Below are 16262 nucleotides of genomic sequence, written 5' to 3'. Positions count from 1 at the left end.
GTGCTAGTTACAGAGTCAAAGCCAAATGGGGCTGTAGCCCATCCTCAGGATTATGGAGCTGTTTCTGAGTTTCTAGCCAGGACCACAGATGGCAAGTCAGCTGCCTGGGTGCAGGCCTGTCTTCTTAAAACAACTCTCCTTGTTCTTAGGCTGGACCAGGGTTTCACAGTCTCCTACCTGGATCCCACATCTCCCACAAAGGCACTTTTGTCTATTGATGCTGGCAGGTTGGGTCTGGGGACTCAGAGGGAGTCCCACAGGACCAGCCAAAATCCTTGGCTTTGTGTGGAGGGAAGTCAAACATGAGCCAGCAGGAGGTGAAAGCAGAATTTACTGAAGATAGAGAGCAGATACAGGGTCTGGGAGATGAGAAAGGAAAGGAACTTGAGTCTTGTCTTTGTTTAAGGTCTGGGGTTTTTTACTGAGGACAGTGGTCTGGTGTACGTGTCTTCTCAGGCATCCATGAACTGGTTAGAACCAGGACAAGGGCCCAGGTGTTATTCCTTGGAGTCAGGAGGCCTTGGCATCGAGATGTCTAGCACCAGTGGTCTCATATACACATATGATAGCTTCATCAAGTCAGTCTCACCTCATTTTTCCTTAGATGTTATCTATTCTAGAGAAATCATTAATTTCTTGTCCCTTACAAGGAGGACATATGCTATTTGCATTACAATGCATGTGTAAAGTGGGGTGGGGGTGCAGGGCCTAGCAGGAAGAGAAGCAGGAAAAGGAACAAAAAGCAGATTGTTATGGGGTCCTTCAGTTTCCCTGTCTCACTATTTTTGTTTTTATTTTGTAGTATTTTCTGTTCTTTCTGTCTGGAGTTTCTTGTTATTTGGTTTGATTTTCTTTGGAACATAGCATTTTTCTCATAATTCCATATATTTTCACATTTTATTTTTTATTTAGATGGAATGTTTTAGCTTTTTTTCTTCTAGTAACTTAATCACTTACAAATTTCTTGACAACTATATGTTTAGTTTCCAAATGCCCATTTAAAATATCATCTTCATGCAGGTATGAATTATATACAATAAAATTCACACATATTAGTGTGTAGGCCAATGATTTGACAAATGTGTACCTCTGTGTAACCACAAACCCAGTCAAGCTAGAAACAGTTCTCATCTTCTGAACCAGTTCTATTCTTTTGCCGTTCAGTCTCCCCCAGCAACACCACACCAGGTAACCAATATTCTTTTTGTTAGTATAGATTAACGTTTCCCTTCCACAGTTGCATATCAATGGCTTTATAGAAACAGATTCTCAAATCTGGTTGTTTTATTTTTCCATAATGTCTGTGATGTTTCTTGCATCAGTAGCTCATTCCTTTCCATCATGAGCTTGTGTAGCATTATATAGATATAAAATTTGTTTATCCATATTGATGGACTTTTGGAATGTTTCCAGGTTTTGGCAATTTTTTTCCAGGTTTGGCAATTATGATTGAGCTGTTTGTGAACATTTGAATTCAAGTCTTTGAATGACCATATATTTACCTAAGTGGTAAATACCTAAAGGAAAATGGATAAATACCTAAAAGGAAAATTGCTGGGTTATGAGCATGATTAAATCTGTAAGAAGTTGCCATGCTGAATTTCAAGTTAACTAGCGTTTTACATTCCCACCAGCAATGTATGAGAATTCCAATTGATTCTCATCTTTATTAACAAACAAGATGGTCAGGTTTTAAATTTTAACCACTATGATGTATATATTGTGGTATATCATTTTGCTTTAATTTTATTTTGCTGGTTGACTAATGATGGTGAACACATTTTCATCTGCTTATTGGTCATTGTTATTTCTCCTTTTGTGAAACTTAATTTTTTCCCAACTTTAGGTAGTTTGTCTTATAATTCAGTTGTAATAGACACTTTGATATTTGGGAAACAATTCCTTTATCAAGTATGTGATTTGCAAATATTTTCTCACATTTTGTGTCATATCTTTTGAGTTTCTAACAGTTTATTTCCAGGAACATATGCCTTAATTTGATGAAATCCAAATTGACCATTTGTTTAATTATTTATTTTGTGCTCTACATAGGATATTTTTTTCCATCTTCAAAGTTGCAAAGATTTGTCATACTTTTTTTTCTGGAAAGTTTACACATGTACTTTTACATTCATCTCTATGATTGATTCCAGGTATTTTGGTGTATGGAATAGGGTTCAACTCTTTTTCTCATATGGATTTTCAGTTGTTTAGCACAATTTGTTGGAAATGGTATCCTTTTACTCACTGGATAACTTGTCATATTTGTCAGAAATCCACTGAATATAGGTGTGATGTGTTTTTGTCTATTTCTGGACTTTTTATTCTTTCCCACTAATTTATATATTTATCCTTATGTCATTATGCCCTGCCTTGATTACTATAATGTGAATCCTCCAATTTGTTCTTAATTGTGGAAGGTAGAATAATGGCCTCCCCAAAGATGTCCATGTCTAATCCCTAGTACCTGTGATTATGGTATTTTACGTGGAGAAAAGAACTCTTCAGATATTAATATTAAAGGCCTTGAAATCGAGAGGTTATTCTTGATTTTCTAAATGGGCTCAGGGTAATACCACATGGAAGGGGGGGTGGAATGGAGAGAGACAGAGAGAGAGAGAGACATGTAGACCGACAGACAGAGGGATATGCATGAGGTTGAAGAAGGATCAGAGAGAGATAGTTGCTGGCTTTGAAGATGGAGAAAGACACCATGAACCAAGAAAGGCAAGAAGCCTCTAGAAGCCAGAAAAGACAAGGAAACAGATTCTTCCTTGGAGCCTCAAGAAAGGAACACAGCTCTGTAACAACTTGATTTAGTCCAGTGATATATTTGTCAGATTTTGAACTGACAAAATTTTAAGAAGTAAGTTAGTATTGTTTCAGCCTGTAAGTATGTGGATTTTTTTTTTGTAGCTGCAGTAGAAAATTCATACATTAATTTTTAATGTTTTTTGGCTTTTCTATGTGTTTTCCATTTTCTTTGAGTTTTAGTATTATCTTGTTAATTTCTACAGAAAGCCTACTAGGATTTTCACTGGAACTCAGTGAATCTGTATATCGCTTTAGGGATAGTTGATTGTAAAAATATTTTTTCCTGGGCGCCTGGGTAGCTCAGTTGGTTGAGCGACTGCCTTCGGCTCAGGTCATGATCCTGGAGTCCTGGGATCGAGTCCCACATCGGGCTCCCTGCTCAGCAGGGAGTCTGCTTCTCCCTCTGACCCTCCTCCCTCTCATGCTCTCTGTCTCTCATTCTCTCTCTCGCAAATAAATAAAATCTTAAAAAAAAATTTTTTTTCCTCCAATTTAAGAACTTGTTTTAGCTCTCCATTTATTTAGGTCTCTAATTTTTCTCAGGAAGGTTATATAATTTTCAGACTATGGGTTATGTACACGTTTTGTTAAATCTTTCCTTTTGTGGCACAGGCTTTTTCTTTTAATGCTATTACAAATGATACTTCAAGTTTTGATTTTCTACTTCCCATTACTATTGTATAGAAATACAATTTCATTTAATGTATTGTCCTCTTATCATGGATCTTGCTTAATTTACTATTAGTTTGGTAATATTTTTATAGGTTCTATAGGTTGTTACATCAATTATAGATTATCTGATGATTAAGATTAACAGGACTCCACAGCATAGATTTACATCAGGCTTTGTAAAAGTTAAGGACACAGCCCAACAGGAAAAAGAAACAAAGCAATCATAGGGAAGCTTGAACCCTTTCAGGAACAACCAGCCAGTATCATGTCTCAGGATGTTCTTCATCTATGGGTTCCAAATCACCAAGATATATGCAAGGTATCTCAATTTCAGGCAGGCTAATGCACAAATTTACAAAGAGGTCTCATATATCATTATGTTTACATACTTAAAACTAGTCTGTGTAACCAGTTAAACCAGGTATAAACCACAAATCTATATATTCCTCCAAAATGTAGACAAGCTTGTATAGGGTGTTTCCAAGGGAGTTTTATACTTAAACAGCAAATTATAAATCACTAGGTACCACATCCCATGCTTATCTTGGCCAGGGGTTAGCACTAGAATTTTAGGTACACCTGGAGATAACCATACAGCAGTTTTATTCCACCTGTAAAATAATCCTATCCTTACACAGTTCATCTTCCTGATCCTTGGTCAAGCTTTCTTAAGTACAAATTGCTCATGAGTATTCTTTTTTCCATGCATTTTATTTATTTTTTATTTTTTTAAAGATTTTATTTATTTATTTGACAGAGAGAGAGATAGCTAGAGCAGGAACACAAGCAGAGGGAGTGGGAGAGGGAGAGGCAGGCTTCCTGCCGAGCAGGGAGCCTGATGTGGGACTCGATCCCAGGACCCCAGGATCATGACCTGAGCTGAAGGCAGACGCTTAACGACTGAGCCACCCAGGCGCCCTCCATGCATTTTAGATCACATTTATAGAACAGAAAAAACAAAAAGACAAGCACCAGTGGCACATAGGTATTGCTTTCAAGAAACATTTGAGTTTTAACAAATATTCCAGTATAAACACATTTCTGATTTTGACCATTCTCCTACCTCCTTCCAGAACTCAAATTTGAACTTTGTGAAAGGCATTGGTAGACTGATTTGAATTAATTGTAATTAATTTTCCATTTCAAGATTTCTTATCATAGAAGAAAAAATGTCTTACATAATAAACACATCAATCTTTTTATTTAATTACCCATTTTACTCTGGTATATATATTGTAACTGCTAAGAAGTCTGGGATCTTAATTCACAAAATGCTATTCCGGTTTCCTAGAAAAAAGTACTATAAACTGTAATGGCCTTTTTTATTACTAGCAGGCTATGAATGTGTAAGTATAATTGAATTGAGAAAAATGTTCCTGAAATAAATTTTCAGAGTGTTTTAGTGATGAGAAGTAGAAACATTGTCTTCACTTTTGGTAACTATTTGAAGACAACAATTTATCATGGGTCTTTTTAGATTAATTTTACATAGTGATTAATTCATTAGCACATACTAATTGACCAAGATGTTTGTTCTAGGGATGGGATTTACTAAGTTAGGTTGTTCATGAACTACCATTATAAATAAAATCTTCAATTCTGTTATGAACTAGAATCTTGTGATATGCCAGTATTCGTGAATGCCAGACTCAAGAGCGGTGGCACAAGGTTTCAGCTCAATGACCAACTGGACTTTGAATGCTATGATGGATATGAAAACAGACTTGGACACACCACAGGCTCCACATCTGTGGTCACACTGGTTGGTCTGATACACCCACATGTTATGGTAAGTTACCCTTTTTTCAGGTATTCTTTTTTTTTTTTTTAGGATAAAAAAATCTGTAATTGTTGAATGACTGTGTTGTGCACCTGAAACTAATATACCATTGTCAACTATACTTCAATTAAAAAACAGAACAGAACACTTTTTGTCTTCAATTAGCAGTTATCAGTTAACTGGAAATAAGGATTGTAAAAGGAAAACGGAGTTAAAAAATGCTATGTGCTCCTTTTAAAAATTTTTGAATTATCTGGAGGTATTCTTAAGGCACAATAATTAAAATCAAGGTGAATCCTTCTGATTCAATGTCAGCTGGGAAGAGAAGGTGTTCTAAAACTCAAAGAGAATATTTTATCTTTAACGCAGTATGTGAACATAATGTTTCCGATGGGTCATATACATCACAGATTTGTGATTAAAGTATAAATATTTTGTTTTACTAAATGAAAGCTTTTAAGTTATTTTAAACTTAGCTCTCCTTAGTAACATTGGTCCTCAGCTATTTTGCTCTTGAGTTTCTGCTTGACCCCTCCCACCTTGAGAGTTAATTTCTATAGGTCTCCAGAGGAGCTCTTTATTTTCTGACTTTGACAAATTCTGTGGACTGTTGCATGAATCTCTTTTGTGTTTGCCACAATTCCAGATTTAGAAAGAGAGCTTGGATGTGTGGGAAAATGAGTGGATGTAGAGTGTGCAAAGCTTTGACAACAAAACAGTATTTGGGAGATATCTTGGTAAGTGGATTCCAGTCTTTATGTGGGAGAATTTTATGAGCTGAGGCTGGATAAGAGGCTAAGGAAAGACTATTTAGGTTATATTAGGGCATCTCAGCATTTGGATTAATTTTATCATTGATAAAAAGCCATAAACGAATCTTTAAGCAAAGGAATGATATAATTTGATTTGAATTTCTGAATGTTGTTTTATTTCTCTCCCCCCCCGTCCCCCTCCTACACTCTTCTTGTGGTAGGCAAGAAAATATTCAGGAGTCCTTGTAGAGTGAGAAAGGTGGGGATCACATAGGTGATGGCTGAGTGGATGGATGCAGAACAGAGGACAGATTTGGGATATATTTTGGTGGTAGAAAGCACAGAAAATATTACTAAATGTTGGGTGTGAGAAAGAGTAACAAATCAAGGATTCACATTTTATTTGATTTTTTTTTAATGTACCCAGGTAAATACCAGTGGCTTTCTGTGAAATGATGCTGGCAGGAGAGAGAGCACTTTGGGAGGAACATTACAAGTTCTGACTTGGACACATCATGACTGAACTGCCACAGACAATAAAACTTGGATATGTAAACTACAGAGTTGGATAGATGGGTCTAGCCAGGAGATACACATTTGGGATTATCACCATGTAATGATGATATCAAATTGAAAAGAATATAGAATGACTGAGCCCTGAAGCATTCTAACATTTAGGTGTCAGACAGAAGAGGAATAGGTAGCCAAGTAGATAGAAAAAATGGAGGATGTGGAAATTGGGAGGAAAAAAATGTAGGAATGAATGTTGTCATAGAAATGGAGAGAAGAAAATGACTAAAGGAAGAAAAAATACACCAGAATGATTAATAGCGAAGCTATTGGGTCAGCATGAATGGGCTCTCATTCTAATTCCACTACTTGCTAAGCATGTATCTTAGGGAAACATATCAAGCCTAGTTGAACCTTTGTTGACTCCTCTTTATCTGTAAAAGGCTTTAAAATGTACAATTGTTCAAAAGGTTGCTTTGGTTAGACTGAATAAGCTAATACGTCTATCTAGAAGACTGAAAATATCACAGATTTGGCTATTTGGAGGCCAGCAATAACTGTAACAGAAATAGTTTTGGAAGGAATACATGGTGCAGAACCTAAATAGAGTTTACTGAAGAAAAATGATCAGTAAGAACTTCAGTATAGAGTGTGGTCATAACTCTTTAAAGACATTTGTGTGAATATGGTGGATAGGAAGTGCAGAATATTGCTAGAGGAAATCATACACCAAAGGGAAGATTCTTTTTTTTTTTAAGATGGAGGACATTAGAGCCAAGTGAATGCTAAATAGGATATAATAGAGACTGAATACTTGAGGTGGACATTTCCCTGTGGGGGTGGGAGGGAAAGGGAACCGAATTCTGTGGAAGTATGAGGTTTCTGTGGCAACACAGCTGCTTCCAACTTTGTAATAGGAGGAAGGAAGGAAAACAGAGGTGTAAATCTCATGCTGGAAAGAAGCAGGAGCTGATGGTTTCCACTTTCCTTTGAACTGTAAGACAGAGTCACCTGAGATTGAATGGTGCACAGGGAAAGGAGGAGAAGGAACACTTAGGAAGAATAAAAAAGGTTTAAAATAGAGACTTCAAGAAAGGAGCACACAGTGAGTTTATTATTGAGATGAGGTAGACTTGCTTAGTGGTGTCTTAGTTCCAGTTAAAGTTGATTAATTCAGGCTGTCAAAAAATGCCTGTTTATGAGCTAGAAATAGGCCAGGAGAGAATGGTGAAAACCCACAAATATGGCTCTGCCTTTTGGGAGCTTTCATTCCAATATTAAAAAAACAAAAACAAAAACAAAAAAACAACAAACCAACAACAACAACCAAAAAAACTAAAAAACCCAACAAATAAAGGCAAATAATGAACAGGATGATAAAAACATTTTAAATGTATTTTATACATAACTGTGTTCAAAGAAACAAAAGAATCCAAGAACTTAGAAAATGGGAGGGCAAGGATGGAGGGCTCTATTTTCTATAGGATGGCATGTGCACAAAGAAAGGTTGAAAACCCTTCAGGATAGAGATGGGGGTCTATGCAAAAGCTGAAGTAGCAAAGAATTTGAGCTCCTTAAAAAATCCAAAGATCAGGGGTGCCTGGGTGGCTCAGTCGTTAAGCGTCTGCCTTCGGCTCAGGTCATGATCCCAGGGTCCTGGGATCGAGTCCCACATCGGGCTCCCTGCTCGGCGGGAAGCCTGCTTCTCCCTCTCCCACTCCCCCTGCTTGTGTTCCCTCTCTCGCTGTGTCTCTCTCTGTCAAATAAATAAATAAAATCTTTAAAAAAAAAATCCAAAGATCATTAGCCTGGTTATAGGTATTAAAGAGGGCACGTATTGAATGGAGCACTGGGTGTTATACGCAAACAATGAACCATGGAATACTACATCAAAAACTAATGATGTAATGTATGGTGATTTACACAACATAATAAAAAAAATAATAAAAAAAAATCCAAAGATCAAAAAGCCTGGAGTCTGGATTGCCAGGGGGAGAGGCTGTCAGTTATACTGGAAGTGTAGGCAGGAAATGGAAGAGCTTGGATTTTCTTCTAAGTAAAAGGGGAGGCTTTTAAGATGATCATGAATTTCTTTTCTGGGATTAGAGGCAGATCCAGGTTTTATGAAATCAGAAGCTTTTACAATGTTGACGGGCCCTCTTTAAAAAAGAATTCAAAATCATGAATATGTAATTCCTGTGATCTTTCCAATGTCACCACATGTCAGAAAAATGGGACTGAGTAGAATTTGGAGTGACAGGGACAGTGGTAAAAACTGATGTGGCCAATAAGGCTTTTATTACAAATTTTATAAAACTTATGACCTTGTGAACCCATTGGTAGGAATTCACCCACATGGTAAAACCTCCCAAAATTGAATGAACAAATGACAGTTTAATGTTCTTTTCAAATAATTTCCCTTTACCATGTAGCAGAAAATTGCACAAAGATTGGCTGATATCTGAGTTTATTGTCATAGGAATTCTCTCCTTTGTGGAGAGGTTTCCAAAGAATTATTGTTGGGGCGCCTGGGTGGCTCAGTTGGTTAAGTGCCTGACTTCGGCTCAGTTCATGATCTCAGGACCGTGGGATCAAGCCCTGCATTGGGCTCCACACTCAGTGGGGAGTCTGTTATCCCTCTCCCTCCCCTCCCTCCCCCATACATGCTCTCTCTCTCAAATAAATAGAATCTTTAAAAAAAAAAAATTACTATTATCGTAAACCACTTAAGCCAAACAGTGTTTCTAGCCATCTTAAATAAATGTACATTTAAAAAAAATTTGTACTAGTATTTCCAAGTATCAGTGCCTGGATTTATGATTTTGACTTTTGGATAAAGACAAATATCTCTAATTCAGGTTATGCCCATTCAAACTCTTCTTTATATTACATTTTAAAAGTCAGTATCTCTATATAACAGTTGGAAAATAGCCAACAGCCAAGATTTATTATTATTATTTTTTTATTATTGTTTTTTGGTGTTGTTAAGGCAGCATTTTTCACAATGTGATGAGATAAAGTATATAAACAAAGATACATACAAATAAAAGAATTGCTACGTAGAAGACTGAAATAGAATTTTAGGAGAGAATCCCTGTAGTTCTCATCAAGTGTGACCTTCTCAACTAAGCTACAAAACTCAACATTAAAGCAAAAAAAAGTTATTTTTTGTGGCATTACTTTTAAGAATAGTTATCTTACACCTAATTTTATGATTATGTATAAATACTTGACTTTAGATAGTATGAATATTCTTTTTAGTATGATTCTAATTTTTAAATTTCAGTTTTTAATTTTATAAATTAGTTAGCAAGTTAGGAGGATTCCTAATAAGAAGAATGCAGTTTCTTTTTTAAAATACAGTTTTTGACAATACTTAGCAATGTCACAAATATCACACATTTTAAGGAATAATTTTATACCTTCCTAATTTGAATCAGAACAATTAACAATTTATTAAGAGTTACTATAATTATAGGTATAATAAGAATAGGTAGTTGTATATTGCATAAATATTCAGGACACCTAGAATATGACTATGTGGCCTTGAACACGTTTCTTCATTTTCTTTCGTGTTTCAGTTTGATTTCTTCACTTATAAAGTATTGATTAAGCTTTTTAAATGTTCCTCTAACTAAAATACATTAGAAATGTTTCTCTTTAGAGTTCTAGGTCCCCAATTATATTAAAGAAAAATACCAATTTTTATTTAAGTGTGCAATTTAAAAATTGTAGCTTTAGTTTTTTTAATGTGAAACAATACTTTTCTGACAGTCTAAAACAATATAACATTAAATTTTATAAATGTCAGTGATAAAAATCAGATCCAGTATAGGCAAACTGACTTTACAAATAAATTTTTAGGACACATCTACTGCTGTTCAACACCTTAATATTTCTGAGTCCTGTATGGATTTAGAGGGCATATAAAATCTAATATGTAACAGTTTTCAAAGAAGAGAATTTATCAGAAGCTCCTCTGTATATGTAACACCTTGCTCCCCATTATTATGTGACACATGTAAAATTTACTTTGGCAATGATTGATTATATATTCTTATTAAGTTCTTTTACCTTTTTTTATAGAAAGAGAATGAGAGATTCCTCTAATAGAAAAATACTTAATTGTTGAGCCCAGAAAAGACAAATAGAGAGTTGGAGATATGTTGAAATTCTCCTGCAGACAAAGATTCACAAGAGTTGGACCAGATTTGGTTCAGTGTTATCACTTTGGATGGTCCCCTAATTTTCCAGCATGTAAAGGTGAATATTTATCCTACAATTGCTGAAACAAGAATTAGAAATTAATATCCAATTGTTTATTGAAATATGTAGTAGAAGTATCCATAGATATTTACAGGGTGTCTGACACTGAAGGGTCTTTTGTTACTTTTCTTTTTGCCTACAATTCCACCATTAGTATTGAACAATTTTAAACAGTATTTAACATAAGTTAACCTTTAACTCATTTCATTGATTATGTCTAAATGATATTAAGCAACTTTTGGTCAAGTCCATCACATGTATAGCTTAATCAAAGTTAAAATATGTTGATCAAGTGCTTGTCTCTTGTCTCAAATGATGGTACTTTTTAAAAAAAAGTTTTGATAAAATATTGCATGCAATATGATTAATATACTTGTACAGCCATATTTACTAATTGGTTTGGATATATCTTTAGAATATCTAGATCATTGAACATATTTTTTTGCTACTTTTTTCCTATTTGTCTGAACTATACTTTCAAAGCTGAATTCAGGGCTTTACCGAGGTTTTTAATCCACTCTTGAAGTTTCTTATGTTTATAGGATTGTAAGGGAGTCAGAAAATATTTTTTGTGTCTTTAGCTTTTTTATATGTCTTATCTAAGACATTTTGCTAATCTCAGTTCACAAAGATTTTCACCTATGTTTTTTAAAGGTTTTGGTTTTATATTTAGGTCTATGCTCTTTTAGTTAATTTTTATATATGAATATGAGATATGATAGAATCAAAGCTCTGATTTGATTTGTATATGGGTATCCAATTGTTCTACATCAATTTGTAGAAAAAAAACGATTATTTTCCCCTGAATTGCCTTTTGCAGCTTTGTCAAAAATCAATTGTTGATAGAGATGTGAGTCTATTTCTGAGCTCCATTCTGTTTTTTATCATCTGTCTTTATGCCACAGCTTCTTAATTACTGTTTTGTAATAAGTATTGAAATCTCATAATGTTAGTCCTTCAAAATTTTCTTCTTTTAAGCCATTCTAGGTTCTTTGCATTTCCATGTGAATATTAAAATCAGTTTGTCAATTTCTGCAAAAAAAACTGCAGTGATTTTGATTGGGGTAATATTGAATCTATAGATCATTGGGGAAAGTTGATATCTTAACAATATTAAATCTTCTGAACTTTATTTCTTCTTTTATTTGGGCCTTTAGATTATCTCTATAATGTTTTCTCATTTTCAGTTTATCAGTTTTACATGTCTTTAGCCAGATTTATGCCTATATATATTGAATGTATTTTCAACGCTTGAATATACTTCTAATAGGCTAGTTCAATATAAGTAATAGAATCGGGAAATGAATCTGTTGTAAACCCCATTTTAAAAATTGCTTAAGAATACTATAATAAATTATGTCATGAATAATAAATTGATTAAAGAAAAAACCTCTGTTTTAGTGGATTTTTAAGATATAAAGTAGACACTGTAACCATTATTTACACAGTATTTCTACTGTAGAGCTAGTAAAATTGTGTGGCACATCTCCTCAACTCCCCAGTGGGGAGGTTAAAGAAACAAACAAAGAAAATTATGAACACAATGAATTGGTGGAATATGTTTGCAACCCTGGATTTTTGATGAAGGGTCCTAATAAAATTCAATGTGTTGATGGAAAATGGACAATGTTGCCTATATGTATTGGTAATGTATAAAAATCATGAATATTCAAACTTGATTAAATCAACACTTTTTGTTTATATTCATATAACCACATAAATTATACTTTAAAGATAAACATATTTTTGTGAAATTTTTACAGAGGCCAGTACATGTGGCGATATACGGGGACTTGATTATGGCCATATTGTTGAGTTTTCTGCCCCTCCCTATCACCATGGAGATTCAGTGGAGTTCAATTGCAGAGAAACATTTACATTGATTGGACACAGATGAATTACATGTGTTAGAGAAATGTGGACCCACTTCCTCAGTGTGTTGGTGAGAATAGCATTTCTTTTTTTTAATTAAAAAAACATTTTTTTAAAATTGTTTTAAAGATTTTATTTATTTATTTGAGAGAGAGTGTGAGCAAGAGCACAAGTGGGGTGGAAGGACAGGGAGAGAGAGAGCAGCAGACTCCCTGCTGAGTAGGGAGCCCGACTTGGGGCTCGATCCCAGGGCCCCGGGATCATGACCTGAGCCAAAGGCAGACGCTTAACCGACTGAGCCACTCAGGCGCCCTGAATAGCATTTCTTGATATATACAGTTATAACAATATTTTTGAAATTTAGAGATTATTTGTGAAAATGTCAAGTCTTAAATTACAATGAATTCAAACATTTGTTGTTTATAGTTCAATATGTAGCTACAGAGGAAAAATATTAATTAGCAATTGAATTTATGAATCTTTCTGTCCCTGATGTTAACATTGTTTATTTATTTTTTTAATTTAATTTTATTATGTTATGTTAGTCACCATGCATTACATCATTAGTTTTTGATGTAGTGCTCCATGATTCATTGTTTGTGTATAACATCCAGTGCTCCATGCAGAACGTGCTCTCCTTAATACCCATCACCGGGCTAACCCATCCCCCCACCTCCCTCCCCTCTACAACCCTTAGTTTGTTTCTCAGAGTCCATAGTCTCTCATGATTTGTCTCCCCCTCCAATTTCCCCCCCTTCATTTTTCCCTTCCTACTATCTTCTTTTTTTTCTTCTTCTTTTTTAAATATATAATGTATTATTTGTTTCAGATGTACGGGTCTGATTCATCAGTCTTACACAATTCACAGTGCTCACCATAGCACATACCCTCCCCAATGTCCATCACCCAGCCACCCCTCCCCTCCCACCCCCCACCACGCCAGCAACCCTCAGTTTGTTTCCTGAGATTAAGAATTCCTCATATCAGTGAGATTTTTTTTTTAAGAGAGAATTTTTTTTTAAAAAGATCTTATTTATTTATTTGACAGAGAGAGACACAGCGAGAGAGGGAACACAAGCAGGGAGAGTGGGAGAGGGAGAAGCAGGCTTCCTGTGGAGCAGGAAGCCTGATGTGGGGCTCGATCCCAGGACCCTGGGATCATGACCTGAGCCGAAGGCAGGCGCTTAATGACTGAGCCACCCAGGTGCCCCCCAGTGAGATCATATGATACTTGTCTTTCTCTGAAAAACTTATTTCGCTTAGCATAATACCCTTGAGTTCTATCCACGTCATTGCAAATGGCAAGATTTCGGGGGTTTTTTTTTTTGATGGCTGCGTAATATTCCTGTGTGTGTGTGTGTGTGTGTGTGTGTGTGTGTGTGTATCACATCATCCTAATCCATTCATCTGTCCATGGACATCTAGGCTCTTTCCATAGTTTGGCTATTGTGGACATTGCTGCTATAAACATTGGGGTGCACGTGCCCCTTCGGATCACTACGTTTGTATCTTTGTGGTAAATACCCAGTAGTGTGATTGCTGCATCATATGGTAGCTCTATTTTCAACTTTTTGAGGAACCTCCATACTGTTTTCCAGAGTGGCTGCACCAGCTTGCATTCCCACCAACAGTGTAGGAGGGTTCCCCTTTCTCTGTATCCTCGCCAACATCTGTTGTTTCCTGACTTGTTAATTTCAGCCATTCTGACTGGTGTGAGGAGGTATCTCATGTGGTTTTGATTCGAATTTCCCTGATGCTGAGTGATATTGAGCAGTTTTTCATGTGTCTGCTGGCCATTTGGATGTCTTCTTTGGACAAATGTCTCTTCATGTCTTCTGCCCTTCTTAATTGGATTCTTTGTTCTTTGGGTGTTGAATTTGATAAGTTCTTTATAGATTTTGGATACTAGCCCTTTATCTGATATGTCATTTGCAAGTATCTTCTCCCATTCTGTTGGTTGTCTTTTGGTTTTGTTGACTGTTTCCTTTGCTGTGCAAAAACTTTTTATCTTGATGAAGTCCCAATAGTTCATTTTTGCCCTTGCTTGCCATGCCTTTGGCAATGTTATTTAGGTATATCATCCATTGTATATTACTTTTTGAATTTGGTGTAAAATAGGGGTTGATTTAAAAAAATATATATAGATGCCAGCTGTTCTAGCAATATGTGTGGAAAAGACTTTGAAATGAAAATCAGTTAACTATGTAAATATTGATCTATTTCTAGACTTTGTATCAGCCAATGTATCCATTTATCTATCCTATTCCTTCCACATTGCTTTGGTAACTACGGCTTTATAATGAGTCTTGAAGTCTGATTTGTATTCTCCAATTATGTTCTTGCTATTCAAAATTATTTTACTTATTCTGGTATTTCATTTCCAGAAAAATTTCAAGGAAAGCTTATGAATTTCTATACGATATCTGCTTATATAATGAAATGGGTGGTTAATAACGGAAATAACAATATATAACAGAAATAACAGAAAATACTTTACATAAAATGACAATGATAGCAGTACACATTGAAATCTATGGGACACAGCAAAGGCACAGATATCTATAACTTTAAACCATTCATTATAAACAAGGAACAAAATAAAGGCAATAGGAATTACCATCTAGAATTTAGAAAAGAACATGCACCCAAAGAACTTGGAAGTAATGAACAATTAAAGCATAAATGGTTATAATGAGAAGCTAAAAAAAAGCATAAATATCTGGTTTACAGAATAATAATTCAGCTTTTAGGGAAATCTGGTAAATGCATCAACCTCTGGCAAGACTTATCAAGAGGAAGTACAAGTTTAGATTATTAGGACAAAAAAATGGTTAAACATCAGACATAGAAGAGAATACATTGAAAAAATATGACAAGATACTTAAATATAAGAAAAAATTTTAAGACTTTATTTATTTAAGAGAGAGAGGGAGAGAGCACAAGTGGGAGGAGGGGCAGAGAGAGAGGGAGAGGCAGACTCCCTGCTGAGCAGGGAACCCAACGTGGGGATCCATCCCAAGACCCTGGGATCCTGACCTGAGCCGAAGGCAGACGCTTAACAGACTAAGCCACCCAGGCACTCCAAGAAAAAATATTTTTGATGAACTATACAATACTCATATCAACTTAGAAAATTTGACGTTAGTAGCATGGAGGAAGTTTACTCAGTCAAATATTTCCCTGAATTGAACGTAAAATGTGGACAAGTGAAATAATTTTGACAACTTCACAGTGTATACTCACAGAAAACTTTTAATGAAATAAATATATGGTGTGACAGGAGAAAGCAACATCAAGAAATCATGGAGAGGTCCAAAAGCTTCCAGGTATAGTCATCCAGAGACTTTTCTCAGTTGACCAGGACATGCTTTGCCTTCAAATTATTAACTGCCCAGATATATCCAAGCTGTCTCAGTTTTATGGGAGTTCAGACAGTTTACAGAGAGGTCTTTTATATCCCACTGGTCATTTAACTAAAGGCAGGCTGTTTAAACATTAAACTGTTCATCAGTCTATATATCTTTAAACAGCATGGGCAAGCTAGTAAATGGTACCTCCAGGGGAGTTTTGGTTTTAAGCAACATACTATAAATCAT

General features: G+C 35.4%; 1 pseudogene; it reads left to right on the top strand.

The window, feature by feature from the left end:
* The first annotated feature begins 302 nt into the window (after positions 1-302).
* Positions 303-16262, top strand: part of LOC123325096 — a 37903-nt pseudogene continuing 21943 nt past the window's right edge.

Source organism: Neomonachus schauinslandi, chromosome 6 (genome assembly GCF_002201575.2).
Source record: "Neomonachus schauinslandi chromosome 6, ASM220157v2, whole genome shotgun sequence".
NCBI lineage: Eukaryota > Metazoa > Chordata > Mammalia > Carnivora > Phocidae > Neomonachus > Neomonachus schauinslandi.
The sequence above is the reverse complement of the archived record's forward strand: the minus strand, read 5'-3'. Positions and strand labels throughout refer to the sequence as shown.